Source organism: Ambystoma mexicanum, chromosome 10, assembly GCF_040938575.1.
Source record: "Ambystoma mexicanum isolate Mex_15411 chromosome 10, UKY_AmexF1_1, whole genome shotgun sequence".
Lineage (NCBI taxonomy): Eukaryota > Metazoa > Chordata > Amphibia > Caudata > Ambystomatidae > Ambystoma > Ambystoma mexicanum.
In genome coordinates, this window is record NC_090932.1 from 1020265142 (window position 1) to 1020282480 (window position 17339).

Here is a 17339-nt window from a genome sequence, read left to right on the forward strand (position 1 = left end):
CAGTAAGATGCAAACATAATGCACTTCAATGTGTTATATTCTAAAAACAAACGTAATCATGTGACCCAACACGTGTACAGTTGACACTTCTACAACCAGAATTGTTTTATATAGAAGTATCTTCACCAAATATTGTAAAAATACACAATCTTGATAGTTGTAATTCTAACATATAGTGCAACAACATACGTTTCAAGGTGTACCTTATAACCTACATGGTCCCAAAGCAATGGAAGGAGCTGGAAAGTGCAATCGTAGGGAACCCAGTCCCAGTCAATGACACAAAATAGAAATATTTTCGTCTATATAGAAAGTGCAGGGTATACGAGTGAAGGTAAAGGCGGAACAATTGCCTCACCTCTACTTTTAAAATGCCCTCAAATGTAGATTTTGGAAGGCTGAAATCCTCAAAGCACAGTGCTGTTGTATCATCTTCCAAAATACGGTAGTTGTAGGAGCAATCCTAATAAATCAGAGGTGCAGCATCACAACAAGAAAGCCTATAGAATGGTCCAAATTCTTTATCTGTCATAGTGTGCAGGGGACGGGAGTTCCCTACTCTGGGAACTATCTTTTTTTTCTATTATTGGTCTGTTATTCTCCTCTGCACATGTAACACAAACAATCTCGTATTATTTTTCCTTACACGACTATTGATCCTAAAGCAAGGCTGCGGACTGTGCCGAATATTTGGCAATTTGCATATTTTACCAGTTCAAAAGCATTCCCATGAACATGCACATTCAACGCGGCTGGTCGCTAATGTCCGAGACCACCTGTGTAGAAGATATGGGGCTTGCAAGGGCTTTAAGTGGGCCGGGGCTGGCCGGGACACAGCCCCAACAGTCTCTTACATGGGCCTCCGGGCTGGTGACCTGCCGGCGCTCGCCCGGACTAGACCCGGCGCGCCGACCTCTCAGACAGCTGTTTAGCCGAGCGCTGCACGGTTACACGACTGCCTGCAGTGGTCAGCATTTCAGATTTGGAAAAAGACAAGGCATCGCCTTTACTTTTTTCTAATCAGAAATTCCTACACCTGAAGGCAGCCGTGTAACCGAGAAGTGCTTTGGCTGAACCTGCTGTGTGATGTCTCTTTATTCAGAAACAGGAGGAGGGCTGAGTTGACCAGCCTCTCCTTTTGTTTCTGAGTAAAAAGCTAATATGAAGCAGGACACGCATTAACCGTGCTTGGTTAAAGGGCTTCCACTGCATGTTAGGTCTTTACTCAAACAAAAGGAGAGGCTGGCCAACCCAGCCCTCCTCCTGTTTCTGAATAAAGAGACATCATGTAGCAGGCAGTCCTTTGCATTCAAGGAGCCGTGTGGTTAAAGGGTTTCCTGGGAGAGTCAACGACCCTCGCAGGCATTTCTTCAACCACTGCTGCTTGAATGCAAGGGCTGGGGGGGGGGGGGCTTTGTTGGTGGGGCGCAGCCTATGCACTCGTACTTGGGTCACGTCCCCAAATGAGAGACCCCCCCTCAATTTACCACTGAACGAAAGCACTGGGGGTTGGGCTTAAAACCAATTCTCTATGATGGTTTTTTCCTGTAACACCTTCTTGAAGAAAAGGACAGTCAGCAGTTGGCCCAAGGAACCAGCTGAGGGAGAGAGCCAACTGCGGGGGAAGGAGGAGAAAAAAAATGGAGGATAGGAAGCTGAGAGAAGGAGGACCCAGAGGCCCGGGGGAGGAAGGGCAGAGGTGTGGCATGGAGGACAATAGCTGAAGGAGTGTTCAAGATGAGGTATTGCTTGGTATGAGAACGTGGTACTTGTGTTTCAGTGTGCATGCAAAGTGAGTGAGATTAATAGTAGGGATTAAACGAAAAGGTGGCTGGGGAAGCAAGAGGAGGGTGACGGTGGTCAATGGTGTGGGTTTAGTGAGAGTATTAGTAGTGTGGACAAGGGGGAGTAAAAGGAGTGTAGGGAGTGTTAATAGAGAAGGGTAGTAGTAGTGGAGAGTAGTAGTGGAAAGGGGAGAGAATATGTGGAGAGGGGAGAGCAGTAGCAGTGTGGGGAGAGAGGAGTAGAGTCTAACATCGGATGGGAGAGAGAGAGAGAGATATTGAGAGATTGACGGGACAATAGGGAGTGTGGGGGAGAGAGGAGAGAAGGTGGGTGGAGCGCCCATGAGAAGACTAGGAGGGAGAGGGAGAAATACCAGGGTGTGGTAGAAAAGGACTGAGCGGGGCCAGAGTATCTGAAAGGCACCAAAACATACGCTACAGTGGGGAACTTGGAATATTCACGGCAGGAGTTGAGAGAGAAGGCGTTTGCATTTAGGCCATTACGACTCGTCAGATGGCTTCTTAGCTAGTAGGGGTTCCTGATCTCTAGAATCGAGTCATTCTAAAAATAAAAACCCTTGAACCACATTCAAGAGTTAGTGTGTTCTTGAGGCCATCTGTGACAGTGTACACAATGGATCAATACACCTTTTCCTTAACTTGCATCTCCTGCCTGTAACCCTCTGTATTCAATTGTAACCTGCTAGCCCAGTGACTGTTCCTTACTGCTACACTGACAAGAACGTTCTTCGTAAGAAAATAAATCCATTTATATGTTTGTAATAAAATATTGACATTTACATGCATCTGCCTCCCTCTCCTTTAGGACTATGAGATCCATTCACCCTGAGGAAGGCTCAAAATAAATGCAGACAACACTGGCAAAGCCGAAACGTGTCTTCAATGCCCATCCTTTCGAATAGACATTTAGGAGCACTGATACAGAATATTTAGCTTTAGGAACATGCATGTTGGCAGATTAGAAACTTGACCATGTATTGATCATGCAAAAGAACAGAAAATTAATCAGGAATATGTATCCTGCTACTGTTTAAAGTAGATAATCAAGCTTACTTTTTAGAAACATTACTGATATGTTATTCTTGACTGAATTCTATGTATTCTTTTGTTGGTTTTTGTTTTTCAAGAATCTTATATCTTCTGTTTGTCTGTGTTCAGCGGTATATATATATATGTATATATATGTAACTATGACAACCCATCAGTATACACTGCTTGTTTTTTCAAAAATTGTCATTTCAACATGTTTTTTTTAAATAAATATTGTGAATATTGTATTAAGTGTTTAGAGAAATACCAGACATATCTTTTTGTATTTCTTACTTGTGACTTTTTCTTGAGCACAGAATATTTCTTGATAAACCTTCATCTTGCCACTCTCAACTCTCGCTCTGCTGTCAAACACTCCTCTGACATCTGCCACCTCCTAGAAGCTTTGACACTCTCCTCCTCGATGGCTACAAAATCCTGTACGCCCCCAGATACACCCGGCCCGGAAGGGGTGTAGCCCTGACCTTCCCTGAGTGGATTCCTGCCTATATCATCCCCACTCAGACTTACTCCTCTCTCAAATGCCTTGTCTGTAGGCTCGCTCTCTCTCTCTCTCTCTCTCTCTCTCTCTCTCTCTCTCCCCCAGCCACTCTTTTACTGTTGCTACTCTCTACCGGCCCCCCTGGTCAAATCGCTTCTTTTCTCTCTGAGTGGGCAGACTTCTCCTCCTCCCTCCTGGCCTCAACCACTCAACTCCTAGTCCTTGGTGACATCAACATCCATCTCGATTCTCCCTGTTCCTCATCTGCGATCTTTCACGACCTCTGCAATTCTCTCCCCCTCACCAGCCTCCCCGCCGCCCCTCTGGCCCGACTTACTCTGCTGGCCACACACTTGATGTCTTGTTCTCATCTTGATCTCCTCTGGCCTCCCCTCTCTATTCCCCTCACCACTCCTCTCCTGGAATGATCTCTCCTCATCTTTCTATCTTCTCCCCACAAGCCAAGACTACCCCAAGATTGCCACCCACATTCTCGAACATCCGGCCCATGAAGCGTGTGTCAGTCGAGGCTTTCGCTGCCACCTTCTCCCCCCTCCTGCAACCCAGGCTGACTCTCACCCTGACACAGCCCTGTCACTGCTCTTTGCAATGCCCTTGCCTCTCACTTTATCTCTAAAACCCAGGACATCTTGTCCCTCCCCTCCTCTGCTTGCTGACCCTCCTTCAGCTACTCCCGTCCCTCTTTCTCCTCCTTTCCTCTCTTCTCCCCCGATGAGGTCGCTAGACAAGTCTGATCTATGAAAGCCTCATCAAAACAGGTCCCTCCCTGTTCCTCTAAAACCATTAGGGACCACATCGATACCCTCGCTCCGGCCCTTTGCCGACTTTTTAAACCTCTCCTTTGTCTCTGGATCTTTCTCCTCCCCTCTGAAGCACTCCCTTGTGCATCCTCTCCTCAAGAAACCCACAGCTGATCCTTCCTGTCCAGCTAACTATCGCCCAATTTCCATTACTCCCTTTTGGGTAAGCTCCTGGAAGAGCTTGCCATCTCTCAGCTTAACTTTAATTCCGATTATGTTGGCTCTCTCCATGACTACCAATCTGGCCTCAGAGCTGCCAGAAGCACGGAAACTGCTCTCATGAACATCCGTGAATACCTGCTCTCCAACCTTGACTCTAAAATTCCCTCTGTCGTCATCCTACTTTACCTCCCCTCTGCATTCAACATGGTCCACCATACCACCTTGCTCAATCGTCTCTGTGACAACCTGGGAATCACTGATCAGGCTTTGGCCTGGCTGGCCTCTTTTCTCTCTGATCGACCCTCCCAGGTACAACTTGGGTCCTTCCTATCTTCTCTCTCTCTCTACCTGTGGTGTTCCCCAGGGGTCTAACCTCTCGCCCTGAAACCCAACTAATTTTCAGGCTTCCTTCAGCCATCTCCTCTCCCTCCCTGATCTCTGATTGCCTAATTGCCATTCAAAATTGGTGTGCTGCCAACAATCGTTGTCTAAACACCAACAAGACTGAGATCCTCCTTATTTGTACACCTTCACCATCCTTTCCCCTCACTCTCTGGCCGGCCGCCCTCGGCCCTCCTCCTACCCCTACCAGCGAGGCTAAGAACCTCTGGGTCATCTTTAACTCCACCCTTTCCTTCTCTGAAGTCCCCAAAAAGTCAAACTTCTTACTGCACCTCCTTAGAGGTACTTTGTCTTTCCTCTCCTTCCCTCAGAAGCTCACCGTCTGCCAAGCTCTGGTTCTCTCTAGGCTGGACTACTGTAACAGCCGCTTTCTAAATCTACCTGCCTCCACACTCCACCCTTCACAACTAATCCAGAACAGGACTGCAAGACTTGTCCTTGGCCTAATGCCCCGGGATCGTATCTCTCTAGCTCTGAAATCCCTTCATTGGCTCCCAGTGGATGAAAGGATTACATTTAAAACCCTCTGCATTGTCCACAGGGCTTTCTGGGGCCTAGGTCCAAAATACCTTCAACTATCCCTCTGTAAATACCTCCCCTCTCGAGCCCTTCGCTCCTCTACTTCTAACCCCCTCAGGGTCAGTCATTTTCCAAAGAAACAAGCTGGTGGTAGATATCTATCTTCGGCTGGTGCCTCCATTTGCAACAGCCTCTCCGCCACTTTAACACTTGAGGAGCACCATCTACGGTTCCGGAGGCACCCCAAGACCATCCTCTTCGCTTCTGCCTTTGCCTCTCTTCTCCCCTGCTGACCTGCTTTCTCTCTCGGCACCGTGCACCTGGCCACCCGCTGTCCTCAGGGCCCAGGTACCTGATCACCCTGCCACCTTCCTGCACTGCCTCCGGGCCACCACTTGCGTTGGGGCCTGAATCTGTACCCATACAGCCCCCCCACCCACTCTTCTTCTGCACTTATCAGATACACCCCATCTGACTAACCCAGCACTTTGCCACTTGCCGGATGTACTACCACTGTTTATCGCCTTTATTTATTTTAAATATTATTTATTCTGTTCTCTCCCCTGTTCCGCACTTTCCAATTCTCCCCCCTTCCATGCACTTTCCCCCCTTTTCCCTTCCCCATGCACTAGCGCGTTCCCAATGTCACTGGGCCTAGTAAGATATTTATTTTTGTTCTCCCCTGATCCCCTCCCTTTGCCTGGTCGCGCTCTGAAACACTTGTGTACGAGCGCAATATAAATAATCTATCATATTCTATCACATCTATACATTCCATGTCCTTCCCACTGGACCATTAAAATCTCCACATGCTTTTAATTGTACTGCCGTCAGCAGTATTAGAACTCACACTAGCCAGGGACATCAAGTCACTGTTATTACTATTATTATGGTATTCATTGAGTGCTGACCTATCTTCGTGAAGCAACGGACCGCTTTAAAATCATAGGGTGGCGAACAGGGTGAAAGAAGTAGAATAACATGGGAGCGGGAGCCAACAGTGGAAGTGCCATAGTAGTCACTGGAAGGGCTCCGGAAATGGCATTGCCACCATTCAGGTGAGGGAGGACGAAGGTTTGGACAGTAGATCTGAAGTTGATTTCTGGGATGAAGGGCTTGAGTTCCTACAGCAGAGAAAATCGGTACCTAGCTGTTTGTGTTATCCTTGCTATGTCCTTTTTGTTTTTGGGCCTTATCTATGTTTAGGGAAAGCATGAGGCAGGCCTAAAATAGCTGTTGTGCAAAAACGGATTCACTTCTGTCCCAATGTAGGAGGTCCAGAGATTGCTGTGGGCGAGTTGGATGTCAGGCTTAGACCCATCGAAGCAGTGGTTCCAGCAAACCTGTAGCAGGACAGGCCAGATGATCTGGGATAGTGATCAATGTGATTCCCAGGGAGAGGATGGAGTCTAAGAACATCGCAGATTAAGTATAGTGACAAAGAAACCCTAGCTCAAGATGGAGGCAGAAAACGGGCTCCAGGCAGGCCCCTCTCCGGAATGCTGGTCACACGGTTATTGGATCAAAAGCTAAAAATACGCCAAGTCTCATATTCCAACTAATCACGGTGTCTGCTGCAGTGGCGGGGCCTGATGAGCAAATGTTCATGCCAAAGGATGGCCTGGACACTAAAGAAGTCCACTGATGACAAGGTAGGATGCTAGACAAAAGACTGGTTGATCCCCACCAGTCCAGGGGAGGAAGGCACCAAAGGTCTTCCGTGGTGGCAGGAGATTAATCAGAATATCATCAGTAAATTGACTTTAGCAATGCTGGAAGCCTCTGCTGCAGCCCCCTGGGTCTTCAATGCTGGTATTCTTGTCGTCAAATTCTTGGCATCAGTGGGTGATTTCCAGAACCTCTCCTCCTATCCAAAATCCTGGCTGGTGGGTCACCTCAGCCTTCACCCCACGACAAGGATCTGCACCATTCAAACAGGTATGGGCTGTGCAATCATGGACAGCCATTTACCTAACATCTGCCCAGCAACAGGCATCCCCATGGAGAAATGTGGACAGTCCTTATTCCAGTTTCAACCAGTTCCAGCAACATCAAGCACTGACCAGGACCCTGCGTAAGTGCATGCCCTTATTTGAATGTTTCTTGCTGCGAGGGCAGGAAGATGGCCAAAGGACAGGTTTTAAAACACGCAGGGTAGCCATTTTCATATATCATTTTCAAAATGGCATTACTGCAGTAAAAAAGGACGGCAGCACACAGAAAAAAAGTTTTAAAACATGGTTCACTGCCACCAGCTTGTCCTACGCATATACCAAAAGGCATGAAAAATATTGCCAGAAAAAATGAAAAATTAATACATTTATAAGGAATAACGGTCTACCTACCAGTGGACCCAAAATAAATTAGTTTGGTAGCTAGGTGAGTGAAGGGCAAAAGACTATTTTCACCTCAAAAGTTAGTCATGATACCAGGATGTAGACAAATATGCTAGGGGTCCCATTGAAATCAGTGGTGGCAAAGGTGCAAAAAGAGAATTATCCTAACAGCGACAAAGGGCAGACAAGCACCTGCAGAATCGTTGAGGATTAAATGCAGTGATGAGGGTATTGTGTACTGTGGGGAGTTGGATGAATTCCCCTTAGCATCATGTGAGGGGGACGAACTGCTAGGGCATGGGATGGTCTGGCTGTTACTCAATGGTGCTCCCCGAAGGTGGAAGGAGTAGGAACACAAATACTCTCCACCCAGACCGAGGTGCAGTATTACACCAGCCATCAAGGGTATTTGGGACCATGGGAACCACCATCCTCTTAAGTCTCTAAAAGTATACTACCAAATACTAACCCCCAAATAGCATGAGTATGCAAAAGTAAACCTCTGAAACACGAGGGTCAGCGAAAACCCAAACCATGCTTCGAATTGATAAACCGTTCACATAAATGCACCACGTTTAATAGCACCAACCCAGTTTGCAGATGGAAACAATAAAAGTTCCTTAGTGTTGGGACTCAAGCGACCATGACCCAATCAGTTAGGAGCAGACCTCGGATCACTATCCCCAAACTGTGGAACCGCAATGATAAGCCACCATGCCTGGCTGGCAGAACTTCCAAAATGGTGGCGACATTGCGTACCACCTATGAAGCCACAGATCAAACAGGTGAGAACAACTACCAATAACCATTAAGATGCTCAATGAATGACATTTGAAAATCTGTTAGGAAACATCCAAGCCCAAAACAAACGAACTGCTACCAAGCAGAGCTGACACAAAGTTGTGAAGGCATCATGAAGACAACAGACTTAAATTTCCAACAAAAGGTATTTATTAACTTAAACGTCTGGATGGTTGAAGGCCTAACTTGCTCTATGCTAATGTGGGATTTCTACCTGATTGAAACGAAGAAAAGTCTGAATTCAAAGAGGTCAACTTAATAGTCCATCTGTGTCCAAAACATATTCTTGCCCTCACAACTAGACCAAATAAAATGCAGGAATGTCAGAGTCAAAATAAACAGTGTTCAACTTAAAGTTCTGAGACTCTTCCAGCGCACAGTTTCTTCTCAGCTCCCCTTCCCCAAACACAAGAAAGCTCTATGGACAAAAAAGTCTTGAAGTTTACCTTTTTTCAGTTCAAAAGCAATATAATTCAAACCCACTCCTGGGGTTCCCTTCCCAAAGTTTCAAACACAATAATCCAATCAAAAGAGGGGGGGGTTGAGATCCCAATTCAAGACACTTGATAAACCTAAGGGTTCACTTCCCCAAGACTTTAATGTATCTAATTCAAAGTCAGTCTTCGGGATTCCTTCCCAAAGTTTCAAACACAGCAATCCAAACAGAGGGGGTCTTGAGATTCCAAATCCCAAGCCACAGGGTTCTATTCCCCAAGACCTCAAGATCTCAGACATGGTCCTTGGAACTTGCTCCTGTGCATCAAGTTACTTTCACTTGTTTCCTTTTATTATTCTCAGGATTTTGGGTGTGCTCTTCGGGCACCCCTGGTTTCTCCTTGGCTGCCCCGTGACTCTGCCACCATGTGTGTCAAACCCTTTTTCAAATAGCAGCCTTGTCGCACTTCATTCACCTCTTGCGATTCCTTGTTTAGACTTTCTTTATGGTTCAACAACCATTCAATGATGTTTAATTGTAGTTCATGGTTTTGTACAGTATTATGTAGCGTAGTTGTGTTCAGCTTCAAGGTTTGAGTTTCTTCGTTGTGCTAGACAGTTGGAATTCAGTGTTTTATGGGTTTGCATCACTGTTAAATTCCCCTTCTAGTTCGATATTCAATTGTCACCCTTTTCTGAGTTTGTTTGGTGTGCAACATGCATTCAGTAGTTTTAATGTCAAACTTCCCTTTGAGTTCGGTATTCAATGTGCACTTATTTCCTTTACACTTTGCTTTAATTCAGTATTCAATATACGTTACTTTCAGTACTTGCATTCAGTTGTTGAAAACTTTCGAAAATGTTCCTTTCATGTATGTGACCACTTCAACAATCTTAACTAGTTCATAAAGGAAGGATTCGTAAAATTCATAGGCTTTCGAAAATGCGCTCGTTTCTTTAACAAGGCATGTGACCAATCTGCTACTTTATATCAGTCTCGGGCCTCATTGACAATAGCGATTGACTTCTTGAAGCTCGCAGTTACAGTAACACCAGGTTTCTTGCTTTGAAAAACTCACAGGCTCAATTGGACATCATCTTCTGCATTGCGCAGGCCACAAACCTGATGACTTCCATCCATGGGGATTCACTCTGCCCCTCAGACACGCTCGCACTCTTGCAGCGCCACAGGAGAACAAGCAGTTCTCAAAAATAGCAGGTCTACTTTGCCTTCGTGGACCTACACTCTGCCTTTGATTCAATCTCCAGAGTTAAGCTCATGACCAAACTTATACATGACAAATGTCTGTCTACAATCACTGATCTCATTCATCACTCACTCTGCCACCACTGTACAAGTTAGACTGACGCTGAATGGTTTACTCTCGCATCCTATATCTACAACACGGGTCCTTAAACAAGGCTGTCTCTTGGCAGCAGCCATATTTAATTATTACAATTCAAGATATTAAATTCACCTTTGAATCCATTCAATCAGATTCACCGAAAATTAATGCCGCCCCCATAAAAGCATTGTTTTATGCAGATGACATTGTCCTCATTTCGAAGACACCATCCGGCCTACAAAAACTGCTGTCTGCATTAGACTTATGTGACAGAGAATGATTTCAAAATCAACTCCACTAAGACTCAAGTATTGATCTTCAATCCATATGAAGGACTACATACTCTGAAACATTGGTCTATTGGAAATAACACCCCATTGTGTTTGGTTTCGTCATACACCTATCTAGGTATCATCTTCGAAGCTTCTCTACACTCTCTGAAACACACGGCCCAGATTGAAGTTAAGCTACTCACAGCGATTTCACAGTCCCGTATTCTTCTTGCAAAATTTGGAAAATTTTCCATGACTCCGGTTTTAACAGTTTGACAGATGAAAGTCATTCCTACCATATTATGTGCTGCATCTACCGCAGTGTACCCCAATATCATGGCTACGCTATGAATTCGGTCTTTCTTCATTGACAGCGTTCTTTAATTGGAAACAATGTTCATTTCTTAGAAAATGCTTAATCTCCTCTTGAATAGACAACCTACTCAAGGTACTGTTGAACTACATTTTCACCACAGACCATCCTTTTATTCAAAGATGGCTGTCAGCAGTTTACAAGATCTTGGCACAGGCGGATATTACAATTGATATCCTCCTACAAAACCCTGATAAGGCTAAATTAAAAAGCCATCAGACTTCTTGTATTATGAATCATCAGAAATGTCTCACACATAAATATGCATCCAGCTTTCGCTTTCCGCCGCACAAAAGAGGCCTTACACAATCTTATCTATTAAGAGCTCCTTCACCTAAGTACAGAAATTTAATTCCCCGTTTTCGGTTCCATATATGGGAAACGATAGATCTTCTGTGCACGCGTCATCTTATAGGGCCTCTACAAAATATTTGCCGGTTTTGTCAAGTAATCGATACTCCTGAAACTATATCCCATTTGATTACTCAATGTCCTAAACTTATTAGTCAAAGGCAATTACACTTTCAAAAATATTGTCCTGGGTTTGCCATGTACGAACCGGATACTTGCTGGGATTACATTTTTGGCTCGTCAAACCTGCGAATTCAGGTAGCCACTATAAATTTTCTCCTCTCATTAAAAATAGATCAAGGTAAATCTTACTGAGTCAGTGACTACAAGCCCATACATATCTGAAACGAGCTTGATCGAAATGTAATTTATTGTCCGTTTTGAACAAATCTAGGTTAAATTGTGAAATTTGACTTTTAATATTCTCTGTATATACCGTTTTTATGTAAATTGAATTACTTGTTCAATTAGGTCATTTTAAGATTCTTGTCTCTCTGTCACCTTGTCTATAAGCTGATATTGTTGTTTTGATATGATATGTATATTTAAAAGTTGTAAAAAAATGCAACTAAATCAAAACATTTAAAAAAAAAAAAAAAAAAAAACAAGCAGTTCCTTTAATTGGAATGAAGGACAACCCTGCATTTCATCTCCTTCCTTTTCCTCGCCTCTGAGCCACAGAGATTCTGCTCCAACTGCACACTTGCCCATACCCTCTGCTGTTCCAGTACTTGGTGTGTTTGCACGACTGCAGTACAGTTCTTATCTGCTCCCATTAGCATCTCCCTTTACTCTCCTGCACACACCACTTTTATACACCCGAGCTGTGTAAAGGGTTTGCAGGTGTGTGCCCTTTCCATTAATTGCCTGACTATATTTAGGCTTGTTATCGAGACATGTCCGATCTTTACAATGGTACTCTTCAGAGGCCCCCTTCCTCGTCCCAGTACCAAAATGGTGCATGTTAGTGTGTATTACTCCTAGTCACCTCTTCATTGTCCCAGTACTGTCAAAGGTTATATGTGGCTAACTGAGGGGGACTGACTTGGAATAACCCATAAAGGTCGTGGTGGAGGGTTTACTTTGTCATCAATGGGAAAAGGTGATACCATATCTCGGCCCAAGGGTTCCCCACTCCCAATCCTCAAGGACCCTCCACCCAGGTGATCCTCCCTCGCTTCTCAACCCCAGGGTCAAGATCCAAGAGTGATGGCCTTTCCCTGGCCACCTGCGCAGAGGATCCAAGGGGAGTAGGAGTACGAATACCTGTGTGTTTCTCACAGTGTGTATCAGAATGTTTGGATGTTTTTGGGGACAATCACCGCCAAAACCTTTGAGGATTCCAGGTGTGTGACTGGAGGCAGCCCATGAGTATGTAGGTATAGCTAAGGGATACCCTACGCTATACTCAGTTCTACTGGAGTTTTGCAAGAGCTCCGTTTGACTCTCAGATTTACTTAACTGCTGAAGGATTTTGGTGGGGTGACAAATCCCTGGGTATTGTCACTGCTTCCGGGGGGGGGAGGGGGGTGTTCCTTCCCATGAAGCCAGGGAGGTGAGGCGGCCACCAGATAGTCCTCTTGGGGGTGATACTCAGCGGTTGGAACTCATGGGGAGGGAAACTCTCCATGGGACCAGTGACATCACTTGGGAGAACACAGTATTCCCCTCCTTCATTTAACACCACTCATACCCCGTAGTTCCCAACTAAGTGTCAAGAAAATACTGAGAGGATGAAGAATGCTTCTAAACACTATGGTGATCATCAGTTCAGTACTGTGACGAGGAGGAAGGGTGGACCAATGAGGAATACTTATGGGAACCAGAATGCGCAGTCTATTTGCTGAAGACTGCCTTTTGGCTATACGGAGTACAAATCAGAAGATGAACTAAGCCAGTGGTCAGCCTGCCCTGGAGGAACTGAGAACGAAGTATGAATGCCACAGATGAAAAAGCACAGGAAGCTGTAGACCGGGAAGACGATGGAACGAAGCTATCTGCAAGGGTGTTGCCAAGAACCGGCAGAGAACCCAAGAGCGTGGAAAAGTTGAGACACCTCTTGGAGTGAAGCCAAACAGCCTGACTCGTTGAAGGTCAAGCAGGAACACGTAAAACAGTTTAATCGGAGAGAGGTGGGTCGGAAGGTCAGGCAGAGAGTCTGAGGAGCCCGAGCAGGACGCCACGCAGCTGGAATTCGAACACAAGGTATGGGTGCTGCCTGGGTCCATGAGAAGGTCTGGGAACAAATAAGGAGAACCTAAGGAGGATTGTGGACCTGATAGCAGTTGAAGCTGAAGCTTATAATACAAATGCAGAGGACACAGAGAAAGATATAAGGACACAGATATGCCGCATCATTAAACACTTGGCAGGAGAGTAAAACATGTGTCCTGGAAGGCCAATACAAAGGGGTCTGGGACCCAAGTGAATTGCAGAAAAAAAGCCGGCAGGAGACCGGATAGAAATGCAAGGGAAAAGAAAAGTTGAAGCAAACTATGTAACCTATCCTATGTGGAACAGTACATGGCAGGAGAGTACACCAGGTATGTTAAGTGGGACAATAAATTAAGCAGGAGTAGAGAACCCACAAGAACAAAACACCAGGGTCTGGCACTCATGAATTTGGGCGAGGCCCACATAAGCAAGGCACAAGGGTCAGGGGACCAGACAAGAGGAAGAGCCACTTTCAATGGGATGAGGCCCCTAGCCAGTCAGGGAGAACAGGAGAGACTATAAAGGGGTCTGGAACCGACACAAAAGAGAAAGGAGTGGCAGAAGAAGTCAGGGAGATCCTGGGACAGCCCAGAGGGATCTGGGACCCATGTGAAAGAGTACAAGAGGGTGAAACAAGCGGTAGAGAACCCATTTCTAAAGGAAGAGACATTTGCTGGAGTTCTGAATTCTACAGTCAAATCTGGCAGGACGTAGCACTACAGTTTCGAGTTGGGGGAAGAGACGACCCCCCCGCCCTTTTAATACTTGGAAACGGTGCCACTCGTTTTATCACCTCACAAGCTGAACTTTATAGGTCATTGAAATGAGAGCAAGAGAAGCCTCCTTCTGGATCAGGAAGATGCTCAGTGTTTCCTTAGCCAGTTTTGTGTAAGGGACAGAAATAGGTTTGCAAGTAGGATAGTGGCCCTCCAGGCGGAGGAGACCAGCCACTGCATTCATCAACTTCGTGAAAAGAAGAGTTGAGGCTGAAAGGCAACACCTTGTACTGGAAGTGGTATGACATCGTGAACCACAGAAATTTCCGATGCGGCAGGTAGAGGTCTAGGGAACACACCCAGTCCCCTGCGCATATGGACTTGGCTTTGGGATTGGCTGTGTGCGCAGAAGTAAGCATCTTGAAGAGTTTGAGAGTTAAAGATAACTTGAGAAATGACAGGTCCAGGACTACCCTCAAGCCAGCCTGGTTACTCTTGAGCACCGCAAATAGACCGGAGTCGAAGCAGGAGCACCTGTCTGACTGAGGAACCGTCTACACCGCCTGGATCTTCAGAAGGGAGACCATCTCCCATAAAGGAGACAGAGACCCTATCTGAAGCAGAGGAGGAGAGTAATGTAGAGGGAAAGGAAGAGGAAGAAAAAAGCCTATGGAGACTACAGAAAGTCTCCAAGGACTCTTCCAACAACACTTCCAGCTGTCCTGAAAGAGAGCCAGCCGGCCCCCTGTAGGTGAGCTGCGTTTCCCGACTGTTACGTCAATGCTTTTCAGCTTCTGAGGCGGGAACGGAGGAGGAGGAGTAGCAGAAAATAAAACATGCAATGTCCTCTGCTGTTTCCTCCTGTGGTCGTTGGGGGACCTGCCAGGCCTCTGTGCACCATGGACCTGAAACCCCTTGAGGCCGGTGAAAGCACTTGGTCTGAAGTCGGTCCTGCCCTGGGACTGAGGAAAGGACTTCTGCCCTGGTTTAGTCAGGATGGCCAAAGACTTGGTGGTCTGCATAGAGGTATTTTGTGTCAGCTCATCATCAGTGGATGAATGAAAAAGATGCAACCCCCTCAAAAGGAAGATTCAAGATCCTCTCTTGCACATCAAAGGAGAATTTAGTGGCATGCATCCACATCGTCTGCCTTACCTCGACCCCCCGGCACAGCCCTCTTCTGGCTGTATCGATATGGGAGACCGAAGACACCATGAAGTCCTGCGCAACTACCCGAGCATCCGCCAGGCCGGCCTTGAAGGATGCTTGCCTCTCCAGAGTGAGGTCGGGCAGAAACTCCCTGATCTCTCGCCACAGCTTTTGGTTCACTGTGGCTAGAAGGGCGTCAGCCTGCCACAAATGCAGCCCAGAGTTGAGGAAGCAATGCTTCCCGAAAGACTCAAGGGTTTTGTACTCTTTGGAAAGACAACTGGAGGTGGCACCTGCAGAGGACGACGAAGACTATGGTTTAGAATACAAGGAGGCAATATTGACCCCCATAACCGCTTGGAATCTGAGCACTTGTATTATTGCCTTCATATGGTGGGCTTAGTTGGAAGAGTCTTTGTTGCTGCTGACGTTCAATGAGTGATTCAGGATATTAGGGACATTTCAGTGCAAACTGGAGACTATTCAGATCGTAAATTGAGTGTATTGTTTATGAAAATTGAGTCATTCGTGCACCAGTTGGGGTCAAATCAACTTAAATTCAGGTAGCGGGATGAGAGTTACAGCACATGACAGACAACAGTTGGATCCCCTCTTCAAGGGGCGCACAGATGTCTCCCAGAAGCACGGATGGCTCTTATGAACTCAACACAACACAAATGGTAGCTTTCATTTACATTTTTACACCTACCAGCAACTCGTTATGGCTCCCACTTCCAAAGGAAGCTTTTCGGGCCTGGGTGTGAGGCCTTTCTTTACATTTTGTTTTGGGGGATAAGATGTCAGCAAAGAAAGTACAGAGAAGTTTGTTTTTTGTGGTGGGGTTTTCTAGCCGGTCTTGCACTTGCTGAAAAGGTATTGAAATGGTAGATAAGGGAAGTGGGTAAATCTGCCTGTTTTTTTAAACTGAATGTTTACTTTGTAAAATATTGTATTCAAATCTTTCAAGATAAACAAAAATGAAAACAAAAAAATAAAAAAGGATGTGGCACACCCTCCGTGGGCTCTGCCAAGGCACAGTCCCACAGCTTCATATCAAAAGCTTCTTTTCTAATAAAGTTAACAGACTTGGGGGGGAAAAAAAATAGAAAAAAAACATTATTATTATTTAGAATACAAGGAGGCCGCTGCCATTGCCGAGGAGTGTGGCTGGAGGCAGGAGGCCAGGCGGACTGGCTCCCCATCTAAAAGCTGAACCGGCTGTCCAATTTCTCGTTCATCTGGGCATTGAACTTGAGCTTCTCCCCGGCCTTTCTCGCCACCTGCAGGACAAACTTCTGAAAGGGAATGCTTGAGCAGTCCGTGGCGCACCTGGCCAAAACCTTTGCTAGCACTCCCGACTCCTGGGGGGACTGCTCTGGCTGATTGACCCCCCAGAAACTCTGCAAGGCCCAGAAGACTGTCATGAAAAGTCTGTACTGAGGCCGAACCCTCTTCGTCCTGGGCGTCATTGTCGCCATCACCCACCCCTTTTCTTCCCCTCAGACGAAGCTAGCTGTGGATCCACTGGCAACTGCATGGGAGGCAATGGTGGTACAGGAGGAGGACTCTGAAGCACCGGCAGGCCCTGGATCGGAAGAGGAACAGGCAGTGGCACGGGAAGCACCGGAGGAACTAGAGGAGGGCCCAGAGGCGGGCTAGGAGGCACAACCTGTGGGATCACTTTCTTGAGATACCCTTGAGGAGCCCAGTCATCTGTGGGGAGCGCATGTGGAGGAAACACTCGAAGAAGCAGTGCTTGCAAGCCGCTGGATCACGAGGGAAACGGACCTCAGTGGTGTTGGGTCTCTTTTCCAGATCGAAGCGTCCATGCGCCTCAGGCGTCAAGCCGTCAGACTGCCAGGGTTCGATGTAACCCTGCGGAGACCAACCGCCTGTACCATAAAGTATGCCGCTGCTTCCTGAGGGAAGGGGACTGGAACCGTCTTGCATGACCCACTCTGTGGGCGGAGGACCGGGTAGCCCTGAATCCGTATCGAAGATGGCCACTGGCCTAGCAGGATCTGCCATGTGCTTGTCCGCCACCTTTGGGCCTTGTGCCACACCCTGTGAGGGAGGGGGCGAAGGCCCCGTGCCACATGACGGCCC

At 46.5% G+C, this 17339-nt stretch overlaps 1 protein-coding gene across 3 annotated transcripts in view; it reads right to left on the reverse strand.

Annotated features, from left to right (window-relative positions):
• Positions 1-17339, reverse strand: part of DVL3 (dishevelled segment polarity protein 3) — a 1011569-nt gene that overhangs the window by 371333 nt on the left and 622897 nt on the right. The gene's annotated exons all lie outside the window — the stretch shown is intronic.